This window comes from Corvus brachyrhynchos, unplaced genomic scaffold, assembly GCF_000691975.1.
Source record: "Corvus brachyrhynchos isolate BGI_N302 unplaced genomic scaffold, ASM69197v1 scaffold32, whole genome shotgun sequence".
Lineage (NCBI taxonomy): Eukaryota > Metazoa > Chordata > Aves > Passeriformes > Corvidae > Corvus > Corvus brachyrhynchos.
Window position 1 is genome coordinate 15,767,305 of NW_008237919.1, and position 7,991 is coordinate 15,775,295.

At 41.2% G+C, this 7,991-nt stretch overlaps 2 long non-coding RNA genes across 2 annotated transcripts; one reads left to right on the forward strand and one right to left on the reverse strand.

Moving 5' to 3' along the window:
* Positions 1-6: 6 nt before the first annotated feature.
* LOC108446501 lies at positions 7-812 on the forward strand. Its single transcript, XR_001861712.1, has 2 exons — positions 7-408; positions 516-812. It is a non-coding gene; the product is annotated as an uncharacterized LOC108446501 (long non-coding RNA).
* Positions 783-7,985, reverse strand: LOC108446502. The gene is made up of 2 exons (XR_001861713.1): positions 4,471-7,985; positions 783-3,745 (listed from the first exon to the last, which is right to left on the reverse strand). It is a non-coding gene; the product is annotated as an uncharacterized LOC108446502 (long non-coding RNA).
* Positions 7,986-7,991: the final 6 nt, after the last annotated feature.

Sequence of the window (7,991 nt, forward strand, 5' to 3'; positions counted from 1 at the left end):
GCGGGGACCCGGGGCGGGGCTGCCCCTGAGGGAGGGCCCGAGGCGCTTGAGGGTCAGACCCCCCGATCGCCGACAGGCGGCGTGAACGGGGTGAATCGCGGAATAGTCGGGGTTGGAGTGACCTCTGGAGATCACCCAGTCCATCCCCCTGCCCCGGCAAGGTCACCCAGAGCAGGTGACACAGGAACGCGTCCAGGTGGGTCTGGAATGTCTCCAGAGAGGGAGACTCCACGCCGTCCCCGGACAGCTGTTCAGAGCTCTGCCACCCTCAATGGAAAGAAGTTACTCCTTTTGTAGAGGTGAAGCTTGTTGTGTTTTAGTTTGTGGCCATTGCTCCTTGTCCTGCCGCTGGGCACCACTGAAGAGTCTGGCACCATCCTCTGACACCCGCCTGCGAGATATTTATATGTACGGATGACGTCCCCTCTCAGCCTTCTCTAGACTAAACAGGCCCTGCTCCCGCAGTCTCTCCTCATAAGAGAGATGCTCTTTATTAAAATGAATCTTATTTAAAGTCGTTGCAGGACTTCTGTGAGGCTTTGGTGGACTTCGTGGCCAGCTGCCCGATGTGTCAGTGCCATGGCTATTCCTGGCTAGTTCAGCGGGGGTAAGTGCATTGGGGATCATATTTTCCACTGGCCTCAAATATATGGTCCTTGAAGTTTAATGGTTTATAATCTAGGGTTTTAAATGCATAAAGATAATAACACCCTATTACACTTCTGTTGGGTCTAATTAGTGGTATTAAACCCTTGTTTTACTTTAGACTGAGATGTTATTCCTTTCTTTTAAATAAATCTACTGTTCACCTTCGTCATTGCAGTTTCTTCCGAATCAAGAATCCTAAACTTCGAGGGTTTGCACTTACTGTCTCAATTCAACTGAATAAGATCTAGAAGAGCATATTGAAAGTAGCCTACCATAAGTGGTAAAAAATGGAAAACACTGCATACGTGTGTAAAACCAAATGTAACCTCAGGTAGGACTATAAATAATCTGGGAATTAATCATAACTCTTTATTGTACAGTGACATTGTGCTCAGGTGGTTTGGGTGTTCAAATATTTACAGAAGTCAATTCGTTTAGAATTTTCTCTCAGGAAAACCTTAACCCTATTTTCTAGACTTATAATGTTGATTCAAAAATAATTACAGCATCCTTTTGTAACATGTTTCGTCCCTTAATACTGCTGAATACTCCCAGTTCTATCACTACTATTTTACTGTGGGGATTATTGGTTGTTTCCTATTCTTTGAATATTTTCACAAACATTTGCACAGAAATTCGCTGTCACCTTGGTTGTAACAAGACTTGTTCCCTTGGCACAGTCAAACTTTAAGAATCTTATATAGCACAATAAAATGTTTATCTGATTTTCAGGTTTAGGTGAGCAGCTGGACATGAAGATTTTTTAGTGCTGTGAGAGTCAAGACATATGGTACAATTTTATTTTTAAAATGTCAGCACTTAAACAATGTTTTACAGTACAGGTGATAAGTGTGTGGCTAAAAGGATTTACAGAAACAGAAAAGAAAAAGCACTCTGTCTGCACTTAGAAAAAAATTAGAAATTCCTCCCGGTAAGCTCCAAAGTAACTCATTTTGGGCATCTGTTAAATGGTCCTGCACAGTCCTAAGCAGCAGAGGTAGGGAAACAGGCAAACCCAAGTCAAATGTCCTTATCCCCTTTTCTCAGTGATTAGAGCTAAGGCCAATAGTTCATTGGGATTAACATTTTAATTGCTATAGAATTGGATAAATATTCAATTTCCTCTCATTTTTATGGTTGCAGTGTAGCTGTTTCTGTTAAAAACAAACATTAAAAAAAAAACCAACCCAAACCAACCAACCAAAACAAAAGCCCTGTCCTAGCCCTGCTTGCTGTTTTTGATAGCAAGTGAACCAAATAATCGCCATTTGTGGTTTATTCCTAAACCATCTTCTCCCCCCCAAAAAACAAGACAGACTCATTAATATAGGCAAGAAAACTAATGAAAACAACTTTTCATTGTGTCTCAGGTGTTTAATTGCCAAAAATATTTGAAATTCAGTTTGACAGGGAAGTGAAATTGACTGGTCTCTGATGGAAAAAACAGATCTTTTATAGCAAACTATACAGAGAAAAAATCCAAGCATTTGGAAATCTTCTGGTTTTACCTTGCATTTTGAAATGAATGGATGAAATTTTCCTTCTGGCAAAAATGTGGGAAAGGGAAAAAGAGACCACTTGAAGGGCAACTAGAATTTTGCTTTTCCTCCTGCTTTTACACCAGCTAAAATACTCTCTGTATCTACTAGAAATCGTTACAGGTCTTAAGTGAATATTAATTTTGTATTCACAAAACATAATCATTACAGACACCAGGCCATCATGGTGCTACAGTTCACTCCAATTTTCCAACCTTACATGCTTGGCAAGATAAAATTTAATTCTTGCCTACCAATTGGTCTCTTTAGCCAAGCAAATTCTCTCCACCATTTCAGATTGCTGAGTATCAGGTGCCTGACACTTTTCTGTTGCCACATTAGCAGGGCACAATTATACCTGTACTTTGAATGAGTAGTCAGTAAGAGAGGAGGAGCTGAATTTGAGGTAGTTTATGGCCAGGCAGAGCCATTAAAACCAGGCTTTTATGTACCAGCATTATCATTTCTATTCCAGCCACAGGCTTAGTGCCCAAGTAAGGTCACCTCTGGGATGGATCTTGACTTTGAGGCACAGTATAAAGGAGCAGATTAATCTAGGAGGCACCTGTATGACTGGTTGGAAACACTGCATATATATTACTAAACCAGGAGGTGTTTCCTGGTTTCCAAGTCCTTGCATCTCATTTTCCCTTGGATTTCAGGTTGGTATGGACAGAAGGACACGCCAGCCTTTCTTTTCATCCCTACTCCACAGCTTGGCTTCTGCACAGAGCAGAGGTGTGCTGCTGGAGCAGGGCCATAGCGCACACCATCGACACCCTGGCGTGGGTGTTTACAGGAACAGGGCTCTGGTGGATGACAACACACTAGCAGGAAAAACAACCTCAGAAAAATAGACTCTCTCTCCCCCCCAAAACAAGGCACATAAACTCATTGTATTTCAACACCCAGACTCTGCACATCACACTCACTTTGTTTAACTGCACTTCATTAACTGTTTCATTAGCAGTAGCTGATGTCTGTTCAGCTTTCACTTTGTCTGTGCACTCTGATCGTGCAGCCATGTCACTTCCCCCTCAGTTCACAGCTTCTCTCCGCAATAGGATTTATAAGATATCATACAGAATTTAAAATTTTCTCCCATCAAAATTTTGCACCATTGTTCTTCTGTGATGTTTTTTCTTATTGATGACTTAGAGATTTATACACCCAATAACCACTGCCACCAGGCAGTCCCATCAGTACTACATGGCTGGGTTTGGGTTAGGCTAGTTTCATGGGCAGTTTCTGTGGCTTTTGGGAACTCTCCCTCCTAGAGGAGGAATGAAGTCTAACTTGAAAGGTGGGAATTGTTTCAGAGGAAGAAACTGGTTTCAGAGGTGCTGTTTGTGTATATTGTGTGGTAGTTAATGTAAACTAAGGGTTAAATTTCTCATTGTCCTGTTCTATCATATTTCATATGCACAAATCCAGTAGCACAGGTGTCAGGCAAACAGAGGAAGTCAATGTATCCCACACCATTTTCTGCTCCTGAATTTCCATTTCCTTCTTTTTCCCCTTGCTCCTCTTCTGTTACTGGTTTGTTTAAATTATGTTCTCTGCAACAAGGAATTTAATTGTAAAATATTTAGCACTTCAACTTCATCAAAACATAGCTGTACCCTTAACAACCATATCACAGAGATTAATGAGCTCAGTAACTGCAAGAGAAGCAGCCGTGCTTTTCTGAGGAACTGGATCCTGTGTCTCAGATCTCCCAAAGAGCAAGAAGGTTAATTAAATCCTCTTAGTTACAACATTAAATCCTAAAATATTATGTCAGTCTTCAGGTCCCTACTGGGACAACTCTTGTTGCATTTCTTTAAGCAGCATGAAAATGGAAGGACAGCAGTTAAAGTGTATCCCTAATTGCCTTATGTTTTGATGGAATGTCCATTACAGAGGAAAATCCACATTTGAAAATGTTCTTGCTGAGTTTGAAAATTACAATAACCATCCTATCTTGGGGAGGCAGGGAGAGAAAAGATAAACAGAAAGAATGGTGTTGATGAAAGAAAATGATCACCAGGCAAGGGTTTGATAGGAGGAAAGTAAAATTCTTATGCTAGGTTTCAGTCAGGATGAAGATAAAACCAGCAGTGTCTACAGGACAATTTGATTCCCCCTCTCCAGTTTTATCTGACTGTCTGTAAGATAACCAGGGCCTAGGGGTATCATGGTAGATCCTAGAATCCCAGGATTTGCTAGCAATAACAATCATTAATTTCTTGTATCCTCTAATTCACATAAAATCCAAATAAAGATTTGCCATGAAAAATCTTACCTTTATATTCTCCATATCTGACCACACTATAGCATTTCTCTTGGATGTAGTGGGTTGACCCTGGCCAGCAGCCACACAACCACTCACTGTGCCATCACCAGCAGGACAGGGGGAGAAAAGAAGAAAAATAGAAGTGGGAATGCACATAGGTTGAGATAAAAACAGTTTATTAGGTGCAGGAGAGAGACAGAAATGAAGCAAAGGAAATCACTTACCACCTCCCACACACAGACCAGCCATTCTCCAAGCAGCAGCCACCTTGGAGGCCAGAAATAATGTTAAAAGATATATCTCTGCTTGTAGGGATTGCTCACCTTTTCCTTTTATACACTTGGCAAGTTATATTTGGGGAGAAATGGACATTGAATGGGCTTCCACCGAGATGGCCTTCACTCTATACAGTGTTTGGGATTAAAAAATCTACTTATTTACTCTAAGTTTTATAGAAGTACTGAAGGAAACTTTACCCCAGAAGAAGAATTAGTCAAGGAGTCACAAGAGAAACAAATGTATAGTTTTATGTTTTTATTTGATCTGTGGCAGCAGTCAGAAAACTGGCACCAAAAAGCACAGAAAGTTTAACTGAAGGAATTCTGGTTTTAATTAACTGATTTCATGAATTCACAGCCACCTGCAGAAAATTGACAAGATTTTTATATTTGGGAAAATAATTTTATAATATTGTCAAGCAAATTCTTTTTTTAAAATGAGTACTTTAAAAGCCACCTTGTCTTTTTGAATTAGTATGTCATCCACAAATCATTAGTGGTACATAATAATCAGAATTTTGACTTTTTATTTCATAGTGCTGGTAATGAATCATTGACTGAAGCGTATTTAATAGCAAAAAACCAGCGTGGGAAACCTATTTCCACAGAAGCTCTATTCAAGAGCATTTTCATTCCATCCATAGATTTCTGTCTGTTTGTGCAGCAGGATCGGCTGTGTTGTGTGAACTGCCCCCATCAGCAGAGTTAGGAAAACATGGGAATGCAGAGAAGGTGACAGTAACTGGAAGAGCTGTGTGTGTCCCTGTTCTGAAACCCCTAAACAACCACAGGTCAAACCAGATGGACAAAGTTGAAATGTGGGACCAAAGACCTTCAAGAAGGGTCAGGAAGAGCAAACAGCCTGAAGAAGGGGAGAGAAAAAGATAAATCATAGAAATGCTTATTTTGAATCCTCATTATATCACAGAAAATACTTAAGAAAGGAGTCTTCAGAAATACTGGCCAGCAAGCCAGGGCAGAGCAGCTGGAGCAAGGAGGGGGAGGTGCTACCTGGCCTGGAAGGGAGAATCAGTACCTTGCTATTTGTCCAGCATAATCTTCACTATCTTTTCAACATCAGTCCGTGCCTTCTGGGACTCCAAGAAACCTCCTTTCCTGGCAATGCCTCTCTTTTAGCACTCCTTGCGACAGACTTTCCTCCTCCCCCAAACAGTTTGCTTTGAATAGTTCTCTAAAATCCTACTCATCCAGGGAGAATGGCACAAAAAGGCAGCGTGTTTGAATTATCAGAGGCAGCTCTACCTTGCAGACATGAGAAAGACACTTGGACTCAGATCAAGTGCTGAGTGTGTTACAAGCACACCAACCCACCTCAGTAAAGACGAACAAGTTCAAAGTGTGAAATTTTGAGTAGGAAAGTATAAACATCATTACCAGGATGTTAATGTTACATGTCTTAATGGTGCCAGCAACTGCTCTTGTTGCCCCTGTACCACATGAACCACATAAAAGAAAGAAGAGGGAAAAGCTGATGTGACAGCCCTTACTCCAAGCTAATTCTGAAGACCAGAGGAATTCAATCTGCAGCTGAGCTGCCACTGTACTTCCCTCCTTTTCTTGCTCCCTAGCAGGTCATTTAGATCCATATCCCAAGTCACTAAACATACTGAGTAACTAACTAGCAATAGTGCAGTGATCTTGGAGCCTTTCACAGCTCCCTGAAATTCAAACTACTTTTCAACCACTGTGGGCAGAAACAAGGTCAGGTGCCAACAGGCAGAGAAGGCCCTCAAACCCCAGGAGTTCCTGCAGCTCTGGACTATTTTCAGGATAGGCCCGAGCTGCAAAACAGAAACACTTCAGATGCCAGCAGGGAAGAACATGGGCTAATTAGCAGGTCTTGAACAGCAAGATCCAAACTGAGAGCATCCAGCACTCTTCTCCATGTTTCATGGATGCTGCTTCTCTGTATCGCCTGCCTCTGCTCCCTGAGCACCCACCTTTTCCCTACTAGCCAGCCCTGCCGAGCATGGAGCTGTAGTAGCTGTTAATGAGAACATCAGCTCAAACTGTGTTCAAATGGAGATCAGTTCTCCTCACTCAGGAGAGGGCTTTGTGTCAGGAGGTTCATTCTCATTTATGCCACAACTACTAGTGGCAGAGAGCCCAAGGCAGAGTCCCAGGACAGTCAAACCCCAAGGTAGTTCTGAACTTCCTTTTGAGACTGGCGACTTTAGAAGAAAGGGGTTGTTTGTCTGGAAAGTTACCCTGTCCTGAGAGGAGTTAGAAGCACAGAAAGATACACATTTGAACACTGGCTGTTCTTTGGAAAAGGGGGAGGTAGGACATCGCCATGGGATGTTTCCATGCACAACTCAAGTGCAGGGGCTTTGGTACCACTACCACCAAGGTGATTTCATCACCAGACACAGGAAACCTGTCAAGGCCTGCCATGAGGTCATGCAGAGAGCACGATGTATTTAATCTGTGCACAGCCAGAAAGTTCCCTGCTCCCAGCTCACAAGGTAATTAACTGTTCTTCTATCAGCTGTACCCTGCAGTCTGCACCTGGACTCTCTCAGCTGGGGACTGACAACCCTTTCCTCCAGAATATATTCATTTCTATTCATTTTTACTTACTACACTATTAGAAACATAGCTGTGTGGTCACTTAAAAAAACACATTACAGGAAACATTAATAAAATACACCTTTACCAACTAATTATGTTTTTTACAAACATATCATAGTAGTTTTGGGTTATTACTTCATTTATCCTTCTGCTTAGGAGTAGCTTCTGAAGAGTGCTGAAGTTGGTAAGAATGAGACCATAAAATTTCTAATTCAATTTTCTAGACAATAAGGATCTATTCTAAGGATCATCTAAGGATGATTGTTTAATCTCTGTCTGTCACACCACCCTGGGGAAGAGCTCACATGTGTTCAAGGGATAATGTAAAACTGATGGGAATAAGGAAGAAGGGAGTCTTATAGAGAGTTACACCATTATTTAAATACTCTTCTCTGTATTCATCAAGGGAAAGCTCAATTACAAATTAGAATGTAAAATTATTAGTTGTTAAATTAAAATGCATTATTAATTAGAAATTAGATTCCCTTGCAAAGTTATTTTAGGCAGGTCCTCCCTGGGTGGCAAAATTGAAGTACTACAAGAATAATGAAGTCTGAAGAAGAGGCACAGAAAGCCATTCACAATAAGCATAAAAGTAAATATTCTGATGAGAATCCTCCCCTTCAGAATTTTTTTTTTTTTTTTTTTTTCTTTTTTGTG